General features: G+C 39.0%; 1 pseudogene; it reads right to left on the reverse strand.

Moving 5' to 3' along the window:
* Positions 1-11,308: 11,308 nt before the first annotated feature.
* On the reverse strand, positions 11,309-18,933 carry LOC129087889 (60S ribosomal protein L6-like; annotated as a pseudogene).
* Between the last annotated feature and the right edge of the window lie 684 nt (positions 18,934-19,617).

Raw genomic sequence — 19,617 nt, forward strand, 5'->3', positions numbered from 1 at the left:
ATCTAACTTCCTGAGCCTAAGATTATGTTATAAAAACTAATGACCTTGACAATATGTAACTACGAAGACTTGGACTGCCACTAAAACTTCAACTACAGGAGGAAATGTGTATCACACACTAAGCCTCCCTTAAAATGGCACCATGGCCATCAGGCCATGGAACAAACCACAACTCGATCTTTCATCTAAGCCTCAGAAAGGAGCGCTGGGCACTGGCTCAGACAGAGGTGCCTTGGTGTCAGGCATAGATAGGGCATCACTTTTCCTTTGAATGCCAGCTGGGAGTCAAGGAGGGTGAAATCCAAAGAACATCCTCAGGAAAGAGGAGGCTTGCTGCCAGTCAGAAAATGCTGTCAGTCTGCAGAGACTCACGAAGAAGGCGATATAAATATGTGAAGCAACAGAACATAGACCAATGACTCAGGGAAAGTTCGAGATTTCTAATTAAAGGATGGGAGGCAGCACTTGGAACAATTCCCCGGGTAAAAAGGGAAGCTGCCTATTTTTGTAGAATGCTTTTAATTTGAGCTTAGGCATGGAGAGACATGTTGAAGTTGCCGAAGTTATTCCAAATCAGGAAAGGATTCTCCATTTCCTTCTTAAGAGCAATGTAAGTAGAGGGTAGGAACATGAAGTAAATTACATACGAATCTGGATTTTACCCCAGTCTCACTGATACAGTTGATCAGCCATTTATGAACTAACATAACATTTGGTATTTCTGCGGTGCAATCCACTATTTTAAATCATAATCTACATTTTAGTACAACACTTATCTTCCTATTCTTAATCTACAAGAGTTTTCTAATTAGCAGAGAGAATCTTAATAATAATAAAAATCTTCTAATAGGAAAAATTATCTTCATGCCTTATTATTTCTTTGAAGAATATTATTCTGGAAAACTACAATGCAGAAGATGAAAATGCACTAATTTGATTTGTCATAGAAATGTTCTTTCTTGTAAGATCCAAGATAAATCAGCAAATGCTTTCAAAGCTGACATTTAATCCATGAATTCAAATCATTTCCAAGATTTATGATGCATTAGAAAGACAGTTTCAATTTCCCTTGCCCTTGTGAGAGTCTAATGTATAGCTGGCAGAAAATGCATTTACACTACATACATTCCATGACAACAATATCATTTATTGATAAGGCTTCCCAAGTTTAAAAAAATGATGTTGCTAGTTATGTTCATTTTGATTTGCTTATATGTAAGTAGTAGATAGATGCTTCACTGTGGTAAAGTTTCCTAAAAGGTAGCAGAGTAACCGATATCGATGTAACAAAGATTGCCTGCTAAAGATTAGAAGAAATCTCCCATAATAATTATAATAATCACAAGTAAGTACAGATAGCTAAAGATAGAGGAGATATCCAAAAATATAGACTCAGATACAGATATAGATAAAAACATAGATATAAATAGGATAAAGAATCAAGTCACTCAAACTCACAAAAGGATGTAATCAACCCAGTTTTAATTTCCCTTTGTTTCCCCCTTCTTCTATGCTTTATCCCTTGTTCTAAGCAGGATGATTCTGCCTGTCAAAAATACCAGGAAAATTTATTGGGCTCTCAAGTGAAGTTCTCAAAGCACATTCACCCAGCCTTATGATTCAGGGTCAACATCAATTGATGTGATACCCAGGAGAGGAGATGCTCCTCTTCTCCAGCAATTCAGGCTTCCAACATATAACTACTAATGGCACCTATATTAATTCCTGCACCAGAAGAGCAGCTACTGGAGTGCACAGGATAGTCCTGCCTTTGAGGAGCTAGATTATAAATAAATAGATTTTATGTTAGTGGGTAAGTTAATATAGCTGTGGTTAATTAGAGGAAACGTTCTCCTTAGGAACAATTTGATTCTGGCATCATTAGAAGTTACAGAACTTGCTCAGTTCCATACAGAAAAATTACACAGTGCTAGAATATCAATTTCTTCACTATACATATGATAAAAATGAATTCCAAAGAGGGAAGTTATTTCCCCAAGATCATAACCTAACTGTCAGAGCTGTGTCTGCCCCAACCTGTATATGAATTAGCAAAACAAAAAGGAAAAACTCATTAGTTAATGCCAGCTCACCAACTCTACCCAAAAGGTGTCGACAACTCTATTAGTTATCTATTGTTACATAACGGAGTACTCCAAAAGTAGCAGTTTAGAACAACAAATGTTTATAATGTTACAGTTTCTGGTGGTCAATAATCTAGGAAAGGCTTAATTGGGTGATTTTGCCTCAGGGTCTTTCGGGTGCCAGCTGCACCTTGTAAGGCTTGACTGGGTCTGGAGGGTCCTAGCTCATTCATGTGGCTGTTAAGACGATGCTTCCATTCCTCACATGGGTCTCTCTAAGAGGCTTTTACTGGGGCAGGTAGTGATCAGAGAGAGAGAAAGGTTACCAGAGAGAAACTGTATTTTTTGTATAACTTAATCTTAGAAGTGATGTGCCATCAATTTCTACCCTATGGTATTGTTCTGAGACCAACTTGGGTACAATGTGGAGGAGATTACAAAAGGATGTGAATACCAGGCAGAAATCAATCAGAGGCCATCTTGGAGACTGGTTACCACAACAAACATCTCAAAACCCTGGGATCTTACTCATATGTGAGAAGATGCATTACTTTCAGCCAATCTTTTCTGATCCACAGATGACCGACTTCTTGAACAATACTTTCTACACTTCCCTAGATCCAATCTGACTGCCTTACAATTGAAAGAATAAGAACAATAGCAATTCTGGATGCTTCATTCCTATGTTCATGCAAAAAAAACCAAACAAACCCAAAACCAAAAAAGAAAAAGAAAAACCTTTTTTGAGTAACTACAATATGCCAGGAAGTGTCCTGGGAGGTGAGAATATAACTGGAAAGTAGGTATCATTTCTGCCCTAAACTTATTTGACAGTAAAGAGATAGAGAAGAAAACTGAAGGAGGAGGTAGAGGAGAAAGAAAATAAAAGAACCAATGAGGGAAAGGAAGAAAGATATGAGGAAGACAGGAAAAGGGAGAAGAATGGAGATAGAAGCCAACATTGATGGGAAATAAGGGCAATCATGGGAGTGTTTGCTTGTGATGTCCTGCATTAAAATTCACATATTGAAGTTTCAGAAGAAAAAGAAATAGGAGACGTTTGCTTACCACATGCATCAATATGTTCAATGTATAAGTGCTCTGGCCAAACTTAAAAATTTTTCCCTAATGTGTGCTTTTCTTAATATGCAAGAAACTCACACCTCAAATCAGAGGACCTCAAGTCGAGTAAAGAAACTGATGAAAGCATTGCTGGAAACAGCCTAAGTGCCCATCAGTAAATAAGTGGATCAAAAAAGCTGTGGGCCCTGGGTGGTATGGCTGAGTGGATTAAGCGCTGGCCTGCGAACCAAAGGGTCGCCTGTTTGATTCTCACTCAGGGCACATGCCTAGGTTGAGGGCCAGGTCCCCAGTAGGGGGTGTGCAAGAGGCAATCACACATTGATCTTTCCCTCTCTTTCTCCCTCCCTTCCCCTCTCTAAAAAGGTAAATAAATAAAATGTGTTTTTTTTTTTAAAGCTGTGGTACATTTACACAATGGAATACTATGCAGCAGAAAGAAAGAAGGAACTCCTGCCCTTCGTGCCAGCATTCATGGAACTGGAGAGGATCATGCTCAGTGAAGTAAGCCAGTCAGTGAAAGACAAATACATGATTTCACCTGTAAGTGGAACCTCATCAACAAAACAAACAAGCAAGCAAAACAGAACCAGAGACATGGAAATAAAGAACTGACAGTGACCAGAAGGGAATGGGGAGGGGGTAACAGGGAAAGAAGGGGAAGGGTCAAGTCAAGGAATACATATAAAGGATCCATGGACAAAGACAACGGGGAGGGGGAGGACTGACTGTGGGAGGTGGGGGTAGGGGGGCAGGGGAGAGTGGTGGGGAAAAATAGGGACAACTGTAATTGAACAATAAAAAAAGAAAGCATTGGACCCTCTTTTCGTAAAGAAGATGAGGATGCATGCACATGCATATACACACATTTGTGGAGTCCGTGGGCCTAAAGTTAAGGACACTTGATCTTAAAATTATTATAAAATAACATTGTAAATAACTTTTCATGTTAACTGTCTTTGTCAATATTCAGGATAGACTCTAGAACAAGCCTTAGTAGATCCTCAGGAAATGACAATGCTTAGGCAGGAATAGGCTGAATATTAGAGTACATGTTTGCTCTTTAGGATATTTTGCTAAGCTAACAGTTTCCAGCCTGAGAGCAAAAATCTTGGCAAGGCACAAAGTAAAGGACATCATGTCAAAAGACAAGCTCAGGTCAAAGTTAAGCGGTCTAGATGTAGGAGCCATTTAGTCTAATTCTTTCATGAATTACAGATGGAAAAACTGAAGACCCTGTGGCTGACCAGGGCACAAAGACTGTTAAGCAATACAGCCAAGCATTCAGAATGCATGTAACCTCAGTCCAGATGGCAAGAGGCTTATCCACAGTGATCAGGATCACACTTGGTAAATTGAGGTTAAACTCTCCATTCCAGAAGGAGAGCACTAAATGAAGCTGGATTACCTACAGACCCCTCAGTCCAGCAGGCTGTGGGGTGGATCTTGGATCAACCAAAGTAGAAGAAATAAGACTAGGCAGACAGTCTTTGGGGGTGGGTCCTGGTAGACATTTCTATGAATCTTCATTTAATAGCCTGGAGTTCTTCCCCTCCAGAAGACACTTTGACACATTCATTCTGCACTGCAGTGATTTTATACCTGGAGGCGCAAGGAAGCTTGAGTTTGAATGCCAAATTCTCCCTTGGAAATATAATTGAATGTCTCCAATGTGCATGAAATTATGGTATGCTGCCACTTAAGTCTGGCATTTATGCCTGGAAAACTTAGCAAATGCTATCAAAAGCAGGTAAGTAAATGGCTGTTATTGCTATCCCACTGCTGATAGGTTAGAGCTGACTTAAAGAGGCACTGTGTCAAGGCTTTGCCAGACCTGCAGTGCCTACTTACATAAAATCATCCCTGAAAACACAAACTGCTGTTTGAGCAGTTATAAACTGATGCTAAAGGGAGCTGTGGTTTAAGATCAGACTACTTTCCAAAAGCTTTGAATGAAATCTCCGACATCTCAACTAGATATAGAATGCTCAGGGCTCCACAAGAGCTTCGTGGGGTAGCTATCTTTACCTTTTTACCATCCCTCCTTTTCATGGATTAAAAAAAAGGGAGAGACTGTAAGATTGCAAAATTCATTCACCAGCTTTTATGCTCAATCACAAATTTTTGAAAAACAATTTATTTTCAAGTATTCCCAGGTAAAGACTCTCAAACACCAAATAGCATTTTCCCTTTTGGCTGAATTCTCCCTGCCGCCTGGACCTTGGTTGCCATCCTGTTTTCTGGAATTCCCAATGAGCTTTTTTCCAAAGTCAGAGACTATGCTGTGTGAGAGATAGGATTGCGCTGGGCTGACGTGTTGAGAACACCACAGTTTTCAACTTTGCTTTGTTATTTGAGCAGGGGGAAAAATGCCACACACCCTTTGGATTTTATCTGAGGAAGAAATGCACATAAATATGGTAAACTGTCAGGTTTGCAACATACAAAATGGAACATTTCTGTAGATTGTGTTAGTTTGAGGAAACTCCCAAAATGTCACTAGATATAGTCAAAAACGGTTGAGATGGATAAGAAAGAGACAAAGCTGATTCACTAAAATATAAAGTGAATGTCACTGTGCTTATTTTTGTTGTATAAAACATTCTATTTTATGAATCTACTACAACTGACTTATCCAGTCCCTTTCAATTTGAAGTAAAGGTGAATAATATTACTATAAATATTCTTTACAAGAGTCCTAATTCACTTGTGTTGTAGAGTTTCTATATTACATAGATAAGAAGGGAACTGCTGGGGTCTTGCCCAGCACTGTGCCAGAGGGTTTTCAAAAATGTTGTGCTATAAATTTTGCTCCCACCTGCAGTGTATGAAAATTCTTACTGTTCTTCCTTCTCACCAATACAATGTGTATCAAACTTTTCATTTTTTTTCAAATTTGACAGATTAATGGTGGTATCATTTAATGGTTTTTTATTTGCATGTTCCTCATTACTAATGGGGTTGTGCACTTTTTAGTATAACTTTGGCCATATAAGTTTCCTCCTTTTTGAAATTTCTGCTCAAGTCTTCTTCCAATTTTCCTGTTAGATTATATGTAGCTTACCTGTTAACTCACATCTACCCAAAACCCCATGAATGATTTTTACAACCATAATATTCAGCAAAAGCAGCAAGATACAAAAGAATATAAATGTATATTTGTACTTACATAAAGTTCAAAATCATGCAAAACCGAACAATTTGTTAGGAAGAAATAAATAGGTGGCAGTACTTTAAAAAGCAAAGAAATAATTGCAACACAATTCAGGAGAGGTTTCTTCTGACTCTAAATAGACTGTTCAGGGCAAATAAGTTTTGTTACCTGAGTTGTCATAGTTTCTAACATTCGGTCAATAAACCCACAGTGCTCAGGCTCTTGAACACTGAAAATTAATCAAATAAAAAACCCTATTACAATAATAAGGAGAATCTCTATATAATTTCATGTGTAGATCAATAGTAAAAATAAAGCACATAAAAAGGGTAATAATGGCAGATAGTGGTACAGAATTCCAATTTTTAACATTTTATTTTTGTAATTTAAAATACATAATCAAGTGTGCAATTTACATGTTTGCGTAGGAGTCTCACTAATGTGTACTCTTCTCTCCCCATAACTCAGTGGGAGGGCAGAGAAATGTAAAGCAGATTTAGAATATCTTGACTTGAACTTCAGGTATATAAATTAGTATGTCTTTGGAAGAGAATATAAGGTAATCTCTAGGGCAACCACTCTGAAAACTATTTTCAAAAATCCTAATGTTTCATTGGCAAGCCACAATTATGGGACATAGCGACAGCCCGTAAGAGGGCAGCGTATTCTTTTTGACAATTCATTTTCCTACAGACAACCCATTAGAAACACCTAAGGTTGCATTTACAACAAGAACTTATCATCCAAATATTCGCAGTAATGACAGCGTTTGTCTTGTTATTCTAAAATGACAGTGGTCTCCTGCTTTAACTATCTCTGAGGTTTCTTTACTCACTTGCTCACTGCTATGTGACCCGAACCCAGATGGCTGCCAGTGCCAGCAACAAGTACAACAGAACCTTTCAGGAATGGACTCAGAAGCATGCCATATGATGCCACATTAAAGTCAGAATAACCTGCATTATAGCTGGAGTAAACTTTAAATTACTCTTCTCTTTTATTTTCTTGTCTGGCTGCTCCTCTATCAGACCTCATATTTTTTAATTTTATTTTTTGTTTACCTCCCTCCATTCATTCACATGCTCATCAGAGAAGACTGAAGTTCTTCCAGCTTTGGATAGTAGTTGTTTTTACTTATTTTTTAAAGACTTTATTTATTTATTTATTTATTTATTTATTTATTTATTTATTTATTATTAGGGAGGGGGGAAGGGAAGGAGAAGGAGAGGGTAAGAAACATTGATGTGAGGGAGAAACATCAGTCGGCTCCCTCTCATCAGGACCGAACCAGAGATCTTCCACTTTGTGGGACAATGCCCCACCCCCTGAACCACACATGTCAGAGTGGTAACTGCTTTCCGAAACAGTAAAGTAGTTACAAGAGAAGAGCTGCCCAAGATTCAGAATTTTTTTAAATGGAGCATGTGTATTACATGGCCAGTGCCTTCACTCTACCTTGGTTATGAGACTAAAACCATTCCTCACCGCTCTAACATGCTGCAGAAATCATCCGACGGGGAGGGAGATGGATGCTCAGGTGTCGCCTCAAAGGAAGCAGCATCATTCTAGCAGCATCCATCCTTGATTAAGCCTTCCACTACTAGAGACCTGAGGTTACACAATACACTTTATGCTGATAACTGATGTGGCTGGAGAATTTGTATTGAATTTACAGCATCAACAGAACAGAAAATGTGATGTATTTTATGCATGTCAGTAAAGACATGACCTGCTCTTGTTCTATAGAGAATGAAGATTGGAAGTCAAACACACTTTGTGTTTCAAAATAGGGTCTCAAACATTTTGTAATTTTTATTTAAATAGTTAGGAGGCTTGGAGCTACTAGTTTATCTGTCTTCCAATATGGTTTAGTATAGCACTGAATAAATGATGCAAGTTGTCAATGAATGAGTGATCAACTAATAGCTCTGCTAGTATTTGATAACTTTTCCTTCAATAAATTTGCATAAACCAAAGAAAAATTCTACCAAGATATATACTTTAAAAAAAAACTGCAGATAAAGTAAAATGTAACTCAAATATTCAAGTAACCCCCAGGTAAGGTAGAAAAGGGGAAAGAGAAACATAAAACAAAGAGAACAAAAAAATAAAATAAAACAAAGTGACAGATGACTTCAAACCTAACATATCAAAAATTTTATTAAATATAAAGAGTTTAAATATATCCATTAAAACAAAAATCATCAGAATAGACTTTTTAATTGCCCAACTATATGCTATCTACAAGAAACTCATTTAAATATACTAATATAGTAGCAAAGATATATATATATATATAATATAGTGGCAAAGATACATAATATTGTAGAAAGGGGTGTGTGTGTATGTATACATATATATATAATCATGGGAACATCAGTTAAAAGAAAGCTGCATAGTTATACTAATATCAGATAAAGCAAGCTTCAGAGAAAAGGAAACTACCAGATACAGAGAGGGTCACTACAAATAACAAAAGAGTCAATCTACCAAGAAGATACAACAGTCCTTAATGTATCAATAACAGAACTTCAACAAGATAAAACTGATAATGAGGAGATGATAACTTTCATTTTGAGGGCAGCTACCATATGCTGCTCATAGACCCTGAATGTTTGAAGCAGCTAGACCCTGCTTCAAACATTCCACATCCATTATCTCAATTAATTTTTACCCAAAGAAAAACAATTACAAAGTGCACATAATTATCTCTATTCTGCATATGAGTAAATTAAAACTCTAAAGAAGTAAAGTATCTAGCACAAGATCACACAGTTAGCAATTCTCAGGCCAAGTTCTCTGCATTCTTAATTCTGCCTCCTTTAAACACTGTTAGAAAATAAGCAGTGTGGTGATCACAAAAAACGCTGCAGTTCAGTGCCTCCTCTTCTTGGCCAGAGAGCCTCAGATCAACTTTTAATAAAGAACAAACACTAGATTCTCAGTGAGTCATAAGAATAAAGTGGCCCATAAGAATAAAGTAAGTACAAGGAGGGAATGAACAGAGTCTGTGGCGAGAAGCAGCTAATTATGGGGAAGAGAGAAGTCACATTATGGCCACAGTGACCCAAGCCGTGTCAAAACTGCCACAGGAGGCTGGGAAGGCTGGGCACTGCACAGCTCCACAGAAGCCCACTAACATAGACCTAAAACCTATCATTGTGTAAACGGCATCATCTGGCGTCTCAGTCCACAACATTCTCTGCACCATTCACAGTATCCCTCACAACAACTGAGTTATGCTTTTGGAAGTAATAGGCTCAAGTCTGCAAAAAAGAAAAACAGCTATTATGGCCTCTGTCTAGGCCCTGGACTCTAGGGCCCAAACAATTATCCGATTCAGTGAGTCTAAACCCTGGCAAGCTGGATGAGTGGTACCATAAAGATTGCAAAACTTTATTTTGCCAACCAATTATTTTCTTTTCAAACTTTCATTGTCAACACCATAATTTCCTGGAAAAAAAATTTAAAACACATTTTTCTTATTTTGCCAAGACTGGAATAAAGTAATCACAGATTAATGTTGGTTTATAAAGAAGAACTTGAAAACCATTGAGCTAACCTTTCAGGATGGAAGAACTAAAGGGAAAAGAGAGAAAGAAAGAGACCATTTTCATGTGTATCTCTTCCACACAACCATGTTCTCCTTCTGCAAAGCCAAAGAATGCTCATTAGACTTCGAAGATAATTTCTAAGACTCATTCAGATGTTTGACCCATACGCCATCTGAAAAGCCTCGCTTTAATGACAGCTATAAGCACCAAGCTTTCAAGTCTTTCCAAGGGTATCATCACCAACACTGTTGCATGGGGATGTGAGCTGCAACAGACCAAGAGAGTCCAGGAGCATCCAGGACCAAGAATAGTAGCTAAGATGCAAGTTTTCTGAATATCAAGAGTCTCCCATAAGCCTACTCTTTTTACATAGTACACAATCTGGGATACTGTGCAGTTTTTAACCCATTGTAGGTGCTCAAAAATGTTACTTGGGTTAATTGCACTGGTTGAATTGATAAAGCAAGGCTACAGAGGCCACTTTAGTAATGAAATACACGATTACCAAGACATGGCAACTATAGAGACAGAATCCAACATTCAAAAAAAAAATGAAGAAAGAATTGTGGAAGATGGGGAGAAAGGAAGGCAGGGGAGGGGGAGGACAGATTATGTGAGTTTGAATGCTGGCCTTGGTTTAGAAACTGTGCACCCTCTGATGTGGACTGTTTGCCTGAAAGGTAAAATTCTGCCTGAGTGAGCACAGGAGCACAGGTGCGCAATATTGCTCCATCTGAGAAACCTATCCGTCCCCTTTGACTGATTCTCATGGCAAGGAGCCATTGTTTCTGACACTGTTGGCTACATCTGTGTGTTACTTCAGCAGGAAAAAAAAAAAATCAGTCCAGAAGAATTTAAAAAGCACAGATGCTGAAGTCAGAATTTTGATTCTGAACTCTGCCCTGTACAGTTAACTTCGTGAAACTTCCATTTGCAGCTTGTGAGATGATCATAGCAGCATCTACATCACAAGTTTTTGAAGGGAAACTGAGATAATCTTGTATGGTAAAGGCACTTTACATTCTGAAAGTTTTTGTAAATGCTAGTTACTGTCATCCTTTGGATAACCTAATTGATCACATATTTGGAAGACTATTTCTGAGCTCTGATGTGTGATAGCAACATTTTTCTTTAAGACTTCAAAGGGGGATTTGAAGTTGAACAAAGATAAATAGCACAGTGAGAAGTTTAAAAACACCATTTCTGATAAAGGAAAAGAAATTGACTGATCTCCATTAGTGTTATCTACTAATTGATAATATATTTTATTTTTATCTTTTAACATATCAGTTATTTAATTAGGTTCTCTGTAAGAAATTTACAACACTATTTGTGAGGATGAAGCCCATTTGTGAGAACAAACAGAGCAGAAGCAGCCCTGGAACTGAGGAACAGCTTTTATTTTTAGCAGAATTTGCTAGTCCACTGCTTTCTAATCAACCTTGAACTGCTCTGTAATTTTGTGTTTCTCCTTCCCTGTGTCAAAATTCTCACCTTCTTGGTGTCTGGGCTTGTGCAGCTTCTTGCAGCAAGCTTCTGTGAAATGTGGGGGGATTTTCACACCGCTGATACCAATTTTGGTGGAGGTGGCAATGACAAATTTCTGGTGTGTTCTACATAGGGGAACTCAATTAAGAGGCAGAGGTCCCATCACAAGTACCAAGCCACTGCTCAGCTACTTGAGGAAGGCCACCCTCTTGCCTCTGTAGCACCCAGTGATTATAGCCAAAGTGTCCCAGCAGTGATGCTGGCCCGCAGTTTTCTGACATGCTGGCTGAAATGTTTCTTGCGATAGCTCAACAGTTTTTGTGGTACAACTTCAGCAAAATAATATCTAAGGATTTTGCAAAGTTTAACTGCTCGGGTACCACCATTCTTCTCCCCACTCACTGGTTTTGTGACAGTACCAAGAACTTTCTCTTTTTTCCTTTCAATCCTGGAGTTAGCTACAATACTTCCTCCTATACATGGCCTTTCAAGATTACATCACTGGCCGGGAGTATCTGTCAACGCCTCTGAACAGTACAGGGTTTTGGCTGCAGTGGCGCTTCCCCTTCTTAGGTGTTTTGGCTTTGAGGTTGCCCTTCTTAACCTTGCCATCAGCATCAGCCTTCTTGGCTTCAGGTTTCTTTTCCTTAGTATCCAGCTTCTCAGTTTTTCACCTGCAATCTTGCAAGATAGGAAAAGTTTTAATAATATATTTTAATAAGCAGAGTCAGAGCAGTTTCCATAGCAAAGAAAACATATTTTTCATTCTTTTTGATTAATTCCTACTGCCATGAGACAAGCAGTTCATTTCAAGTATCAGAAAGCTCTGACAGACACAAGGTAACAGGCACTGAATGTAAGCATTCTTGCCACCTGATCTAATACTTCCAGTGAATAGTCTTCTTGCGTCTTATAAAAATCATGGAGAATTGTTAGGATTCTCTACCATGCACAGGTTCTTACTGGGGTAAACAGAAAGTGATACTTGCCACCTTCTTGCGATAAAGAGTAAAACAAGAAACCCAAAACCTCCCAAAAGAGAACCCCCTCAAAAAAAAATACCACCTTGAAGTGGGATAATAATGATTTTACCTGAATAAAAGCTTTTGCCCCTTGCTTTTCCCAAAGAAAATTGTTTTTCAAGCTAATATATAAGATAATAGCCAAGCTAGAGAACAGATTTGGGGATGTAGAGAAGTTCCGTAAGTATCTACACAAGTAAGATAAACCAGTTTCTAGCTCTACCTCCCTTTACTCTGTTCTCCACTAAACCATTTTAAAAATTCTAATAGCTCCACATAGTACAAATTTTTTATCTGGTGGTTGTCCTTCAGGATTTTGGCTTCAGCCAAACTGAACTGTCTCCCAAAGCAGCCTTATTCTCATCTTCATTTGCAACTTTGCTCATGTTTCTCCTTCTGCAAGAAATGTGGCCTGGAGCTCCCATCCTCTACCTGGATAAGTTCTCTTTGTCTTGCAAGTTCAAAATTCTAAGACTACTTCCCTCATGAACCCCTCTTCTAAACACCTCTTCTGGCCCTCCGGCAGAGTTATGTGTTCCTTATTCTGTACTCATTACCTACTAAATTCACTTTTAGAGCATGTATTCTGTAGTTAAACTATGCTAACATGTCTGTCTCGTCCACAAGAAGAGCTCTTTGAAAGTGTTATATATCCTTTATACTTAGATCCTATACATCCAGCACATAGTAAAATTTTACACACCTAACAAATGTATCTTAAATGAATGCATAGTTCAGCATTGGGCAAATTACTCTGAAAAGAACCAGGCAGTAAATATTTTAGGCTTCATGACCCATTTAGTCTGAAGCAAAACTGCTATTGTAGTCTACTTAGTCATGGTAGAGCAAAAGCAGCCATAGTTGATATCTAAACAAATGAGTGTGATATGTTTCAATAAAACTTTGTTTATAAAAATAGGTGGGGAGTCAGATATGGGCCATGGGCCATAGTTGGCTAATCCCTGATAAACTAAAGCATAGAATGCATGAGAAGACACTCAAAAGTTATTCCCTCGAAGAGGACCTCATGTCCAAGAGGCAATCGTATGATGTAAGGGTAGGAAATGACAACAGATCCCTTTTTAAGCAGAAATAAAAAGGAAGGAGTGGTGCCATAACACTCCCCTAGAAACCAGGACTACTCTAGGTTAACAGGCATACAACAGGGAAAGTGTGAGTCCATCAACAGCTTTATGAAGCCTGTGAATCTAATGTTTGCTAATACCATATTCTAGTAATTAAGCTTTTTAGTTCATAGATTCAGAACGCTCATAGAGGGCAACAGTCTGCTCTATAGGGAACATTTTTTCCCCTATGCACAAAAAAAGCTCTATACCAAGAAAAGATGCTAGCTACCCAACACATGATTGTCTATACCAGAGAAATGAAACGAAAGAGAAGGAAATGCCAGTCATGGTCTCAAGGATGGGTGACATTTGGCAGAATTCCAACAGAGAGTTTGGACAGGTCACCCTCAAATTAAAATGCAGAAGCAACATAGGTGACACTGGGAATATATTATTAAATACAAACCAAAGTACTGTGCTTACGTCATTGGACAAAGATACATATAGAATCCAATAATCTTAGTTGTAAGGCATAACTCTCATGCATATATTTTATTTTTTCTTCTCCATAGTATACTTTCTCTGAGAATTTTGGGGGCACAGGAAAGAAAAGCAGAACAAAGAAGGACACTATATAAAAGAAAAGTGTTCACTTAGGTTTCTATCTTACATTCAAATGGAGATCCAAACTTTGAGATATATTTCCAAATGTAAACAACACCGATAAAATGTTGGCATAGTGCCTGATACCATATAATCCCCTTCTCTGGAAGGTAAAACATCTGACAGCACTACAAATGTGGGAGCCAAATCCTCTTGTTGGAAGCAGCAACATCACTCCCAGCAGCACCACCTGGCTTCTGTGGGACGGAGTGGAATTACGTGTGAAGGGGGATCTGGAGAATGCAGTTGCACACACATAAAAAGACTCCAGCCATAAAATAAGCTAAGCATGTTTACTGCCCTTTCGGGAGAAGTGTCTGAACAAATCAAATGGTTGTGTATGTTACCAGCCTCCACACTCGCCCCTTTTCCTTCTTTCTGTAAAAAAAAGTATTTCCAGATTTCAAAAGAGTTGAACCAAGGTGCATAATATGTGAAAAAACAATTTATCACAAGAAGGCAGTGACCCATGAAAAAAATGTTGACACCATGCCTTTTCTGTTTAATGGGTTTCAGAGGATACATCTCAAAGTGCTTTTCAAGTGTCTCTGCTCTTTTTATCTGGAAATGCCCACTGTGACAGAATTAACTCACTCAGGGAGCAGAAACAGTGTAGACAGCAGCCCACTGACCTCACTTAGATACACTCCCTTTAGCGGAAGGCCACTATGGGAAACTGCTCGGAACCCAACAAAGAAGTTTCTGGCCTTAATTTTCTGGACCAACTGACTGTTAGCACATCCCAAACCCACCTGCTATTTTTCCACTTTGTCTCTGAAGGCACAGCAAAACATAATAAAAGCTTTTTGAATCCTTTAATCCCATTCTTTTCTCAATGAAAAATGATTCTAGTAATCAAAGCCATGAAAATATCATCAGTCTAATTTACCACGGAGAATAGAAGAGCTCAATTTTGGTAAAGAACTCCTTAATCTCATTTCTAAACTCTGAGGCCACATTTGAGTTAGTTGTCCTTATTGTTTCTATGCTATCAATGTCAAGGATCATAAATTAAGATAACTTTATGGGCCAAACAGAACAAAAATAAGTGAGGTAGGTTGGCTGGGAAAGTACTTGAGACTGCAGTAAACCAGAGATAGAGCCACTAGTTAGTTCTAACCAAATATTGCCATACAAGAGTGTGTGCAAATATTGTTAGCTATTTTGACTTTCAGAGTTTTTCAAAATCTAGGTTGTAATGTATGTCTGTAGATTTTTTTTAAGATTTTATTTAATTTTAGACAGAGGGGAAGGGAGGGGAAAAAGAGATGGAGAGAAACATCAGTGTGTGATTGCCTGTTACGCGCCCCCTACTGGGAACCTGGCCCACAATCCAGGCATGTGTCCTGACTGGGAATTGAACTGATGACCCTTTGGTTCACAGGCCAGTGCTCAATCCACTGAGCCACACCAGCCTGAGCTGTATGTTTGTGGATTTTAAACCTTTTCAATTTATTTAGAAAAAGAAGCATTGGTTCTGATTTTGGCCCAAAAAAACATATTTAAGGATCACATATCACTCATGAATCACTTGTTTACCACTTTTCCTTAATATCGACAAAGACAAAGTGACTCTACAAGTTCACCTATTGTTAATTGAGTCAGAAGTGCTGCGGGGGCAGGAGTGGGGGGCAACACGTTTCAGGGAGCGCGGGTCGCAGGTGCTCCTTCATCTGAGGGTTACTGTCCAGCCAGCTGAGGAGGGAGTGGGGCTCTGAATCCTGCAGAGCCTGTCCCGGGGTTGTCACAGGAATGGGGGAATAAACACGAGTCATCGCAAACACTTCTCTGTTTGCCAGGAGAGGGGACATGGTGACTTCCCTCTAGTGGAGAAGGTCCCAGCCCCCATGTCCAAAGGCTTTTATTGAGAACCATATGTACAGGGGTAAGGATACAACGCTCATCAATCAATGTCAAAAGGCTATGTTTACAGAAAAGGGATAGAGATCATGGATAACAACTGGAGGGCCACTTGAGATCTGCCTCAGTTCAGAGTCTATGAATAATGTAATCCCCTTCCCCATATGAGCCGGTTATCATAGCTTTTGAGAAAAGAACAAGCATGCTTAGCGGAACTTACTTCTGGGCCTGACTGTCCCCAGGAACCGCCCAATCCAGTTTAGGGCTGTATCTGCCTTTAGTATTGTTTCAAGCCTGAGCCAGGTGGACAGGGCAGAGCCGCCAAGAGATAAGGAGACTTCTTTCAGACAGAATGAGGACTCTGGCCATGTCCAACCTGAGCCAAGGTGTGCGGGCCTTTTTGCCCTTTCCCTGTGTCCCCCCAAGTCCTTGTCTGCTGCCCATACCAGCCAATGTCTGGCTTAGGTTGTCCCTCCTCTTGAGAGAACTTACCTGTCCTCAACAACCAACCATCACAGGGTCAAGCAGGGGGAAGCGAGGGGGGCAGGGAATGCGAAGGGGGCAGGGGCTGCACCCCTGCCAGGGGGACAGGTTTCGTCTCCCCAGTGGCCTCTTTTCCCAAGGCCTCCTTGATTATTTCCAGTCTTGGGGCCCTCTCGCCTGTCTGCGGGGCTATAGTTCCTTAAATCAGACAGGGTGTTTCCCAACACAGAAGAGATGAAATACACCAGATAAAATACAGGGACCAGTGTTTGAATTTGCCACTATGTAACCTTGGGAAAGTTATATACACTAAGAGCCTTAGGTTATTCATCTGCAATGCATTATCAATATTTTTAAAGTACTGCCTACAGTGGCAACCAGCAGAAAGTCTAATTTTTTAATATAATTCTTCTTAAATCATAATTTTTTTTCATCTGACATTAGTTGAAGCCTCAGCAATCTTCCCAACATAACACTCTAGACCAGGAATAGGGAGACATTTTTTGTAAAATACCAGACAGTAAGTAGTAGAAGTTTTGTGGACCAAACTTTGTTGCAACCACTCAACTGTGCCATTGAATGGGGAAAACATTCCTTCCAAACACAATATGGAATGAATGAGCATGGCTGTGTTACAGTGAAACATTATTACAGAACAGGTGGCTGGTTGGATTTGACCTATGAGCTGTAGTCTGTAGTTTGCCAGCTGTGAATCTTAATATTCTAAATACCAGTGCAAATAAAAGCAATGATTTTGAAATTCTGAAAATATGAAGATATTAAGCAAGATAAAGAAATTCATCAAATATACTTAAAGTTCAATTTAAAATGAATCTGCCTCATGGTGATAGAATAGTATGTTCTTCAGTGTCCACATGACCAAAAAGTATTTATTGTTCAAAATCAAATATGCATAGTATGCAAATTGTCTATATTTATAAATGATATGCTCTAAGAGTTTACACAAAACAATTAACAAAATGATTCATTGCCACAATGTCTAACAATGCATTATATAAATAGGCAATACCTTTCAAAACATTCAACAAAATTATTATAATTCATGAATTGTCAATCATCTCTTTTTCTGGATATCTCTATGACTACAGAGAACTTGCCCAACATTCAGAATCCAGTATTTAGAAAGCATAAGGTTTTGCAACTCCTGAATCAATTCAGAAGTTAACCCCAAGTTTCTCTAATAAATCTGTTTCCTTTTTCAATAAAGTTGGAGCTAAGAAGGAAATTTTTAGCTACACTTGGAGAATAATCCTACCTGATTCAGAAGACAAGCCAACCATTCCCGTTCAACAGAGAAATGAGATATCAAGAGGACCTTAAAATGCATGCACTGAGAATTAGCATACATAACATATAAACAAAACATATCTAAATTTCAATATTCTAAGGTCACAAATTCCCATATATACCTGATTTAGCCCCTTTGATTTCATTCTCATATTTGAACAAATTGAAGGTTTAAACTCCTATTAAGTTCCCTTCAAACTATTTCTCCTCTCTTCCTTTGACAGAGCTCTCTGGGAAAATCTTAACACCTCATTTTAGAACAACTATTCAGAAGAGAAGTCCTCTGTGTCAGAGACAGTTGGTAGAAACACATCTGCTTTAACAAGTTTCTATCATAGAACTATTTCTCTGAGCCCACTCTGATGGCTAAGAACTTCACAAAACCCTGAAAAAAAATTCTACTTGAATATACTCTTTCCTCAAACTCCATATGACTGAAATAAGCCATGTTCAAGCCCCAAATGAGAAATCATTCCTCATGATCTCCCTACAGTCCACTAGTCTCATAATTGCTATGCCAAGCCACAGCATCTTTTTTAGCATTTTTTACTGTGGTAAAATCTACATAACACCAAAGTTACCATTTCATTTCTTTTTATGTGTACATGTCAGTGACATCAACTACACATATGTTATTGTACAACCATCACCATTATCCATCTGCAAAATGTTTCATCATCCTGTACCCATTAAATACTAATTCCCTATTTCCTTCCGCTCCAGCTTCTAGTAACCCCATTCTATTTTTTGTCTCCATGAATCTATTCTAGGAACCTCAGAGAAGTGGAATATAACAATATCTGTCCTTTGTGTCCGACTTAATTTCACAGCCCACAGCATCTTCTTGGACTTTATTTCACTTGGTTTGAACTTCACTCAAAAAGTTTGATGAAGTCCTTCTTCTCTATTACTTTGCATCTGTTCTTTTTTCTCAACTTTCCCTATCATCTCATGTCTCAATTCCTGCAAGAACTTTCTAACAGGTGCCATGAGCTTTCTCTCACTTGTTAACATTCCATTTTACATAAGAAAAACCTGCGGGAAACATGTTGCCACTTCAGAATCTCTGTCAGCGTCCCACAGATCCAGAGGGAAAAGTCCCAGCTCTTTAGCCTGGCGTGCGAAGCTCTTCACAGTGTGGATGGCCCCTGTCTCAGGCCAAACTGCCATTACCCCAAATGGCAAATGGCACATTTTTGTTTAATCAAGACAATAAACCCTCTTACCAAGCAAAACTCATTTGAGTATTTTCTGCTACCCCACCCCACCTTCCATACTCTTGTTTGCTTGTACTTCTATAAAGCGAGCTCTCAGGCTTCCCTGTTAGGCCTGTCCCGGAAGGGTCACTCGTCACCATGTAACTCCACGGCAACTACTTTCTTCTAGCGAATGCCTGCAACTTCCTCATCACTCCCTCTGCACTGTGGATCCTCCAGTGTTTGCCTCGTCCTCCCCGCTACAAACCTTAGGATTCTGAGCCCTACCCCCGCAGCTCCTGACAGAGAGGGAGTGCTCCAAGCATTTATTCAACTTACAAAATGGGAATTCAACACTGCCAGACAGCCGGTTGTTAGCTTTGTTAACTTTGTCCCATTTTACCTAAATTTTTCTCAGACCTTTCCATTAGATCGGAGTAGGAAACATTCAGTCTCAACTCCTGAGTAAGGCTCACACCTTTACCAACACCGTGGGTTATGACTGAAGAGTAGATCTGGTACAAAAGTCATGTGAAAGTTTGGCCATTGGGCACGCTGCTATTCAAGTGCACGTGCCATCCTACAGCCTACAGCTGCTGCTCCCCCTGATGGGTTTGCACTTAACTTCATTTAAAATCTCTTTCCCAGGCAGAATATT

The sequence above is a fragment of the Pteronotus mesoamericanus genome, unplaced genomic scaffold (assembly GCF_021234165.1).
Source record: "Pteronotus mesoamericanus isolate MK-2021 breed Mesoamerican mustached bat unplaced genomic scaffold, CSHL_Meso_final scaffold_54, whole genome shotgun sequence".
Taxonomy (NCBI): domain Eukaryota; kingdom Metazoa; phylum Chordata; class Mammalia; order Chiroptera; family Mormoopidae; genus Pteronotus; species Pteronotus mesoamericanus.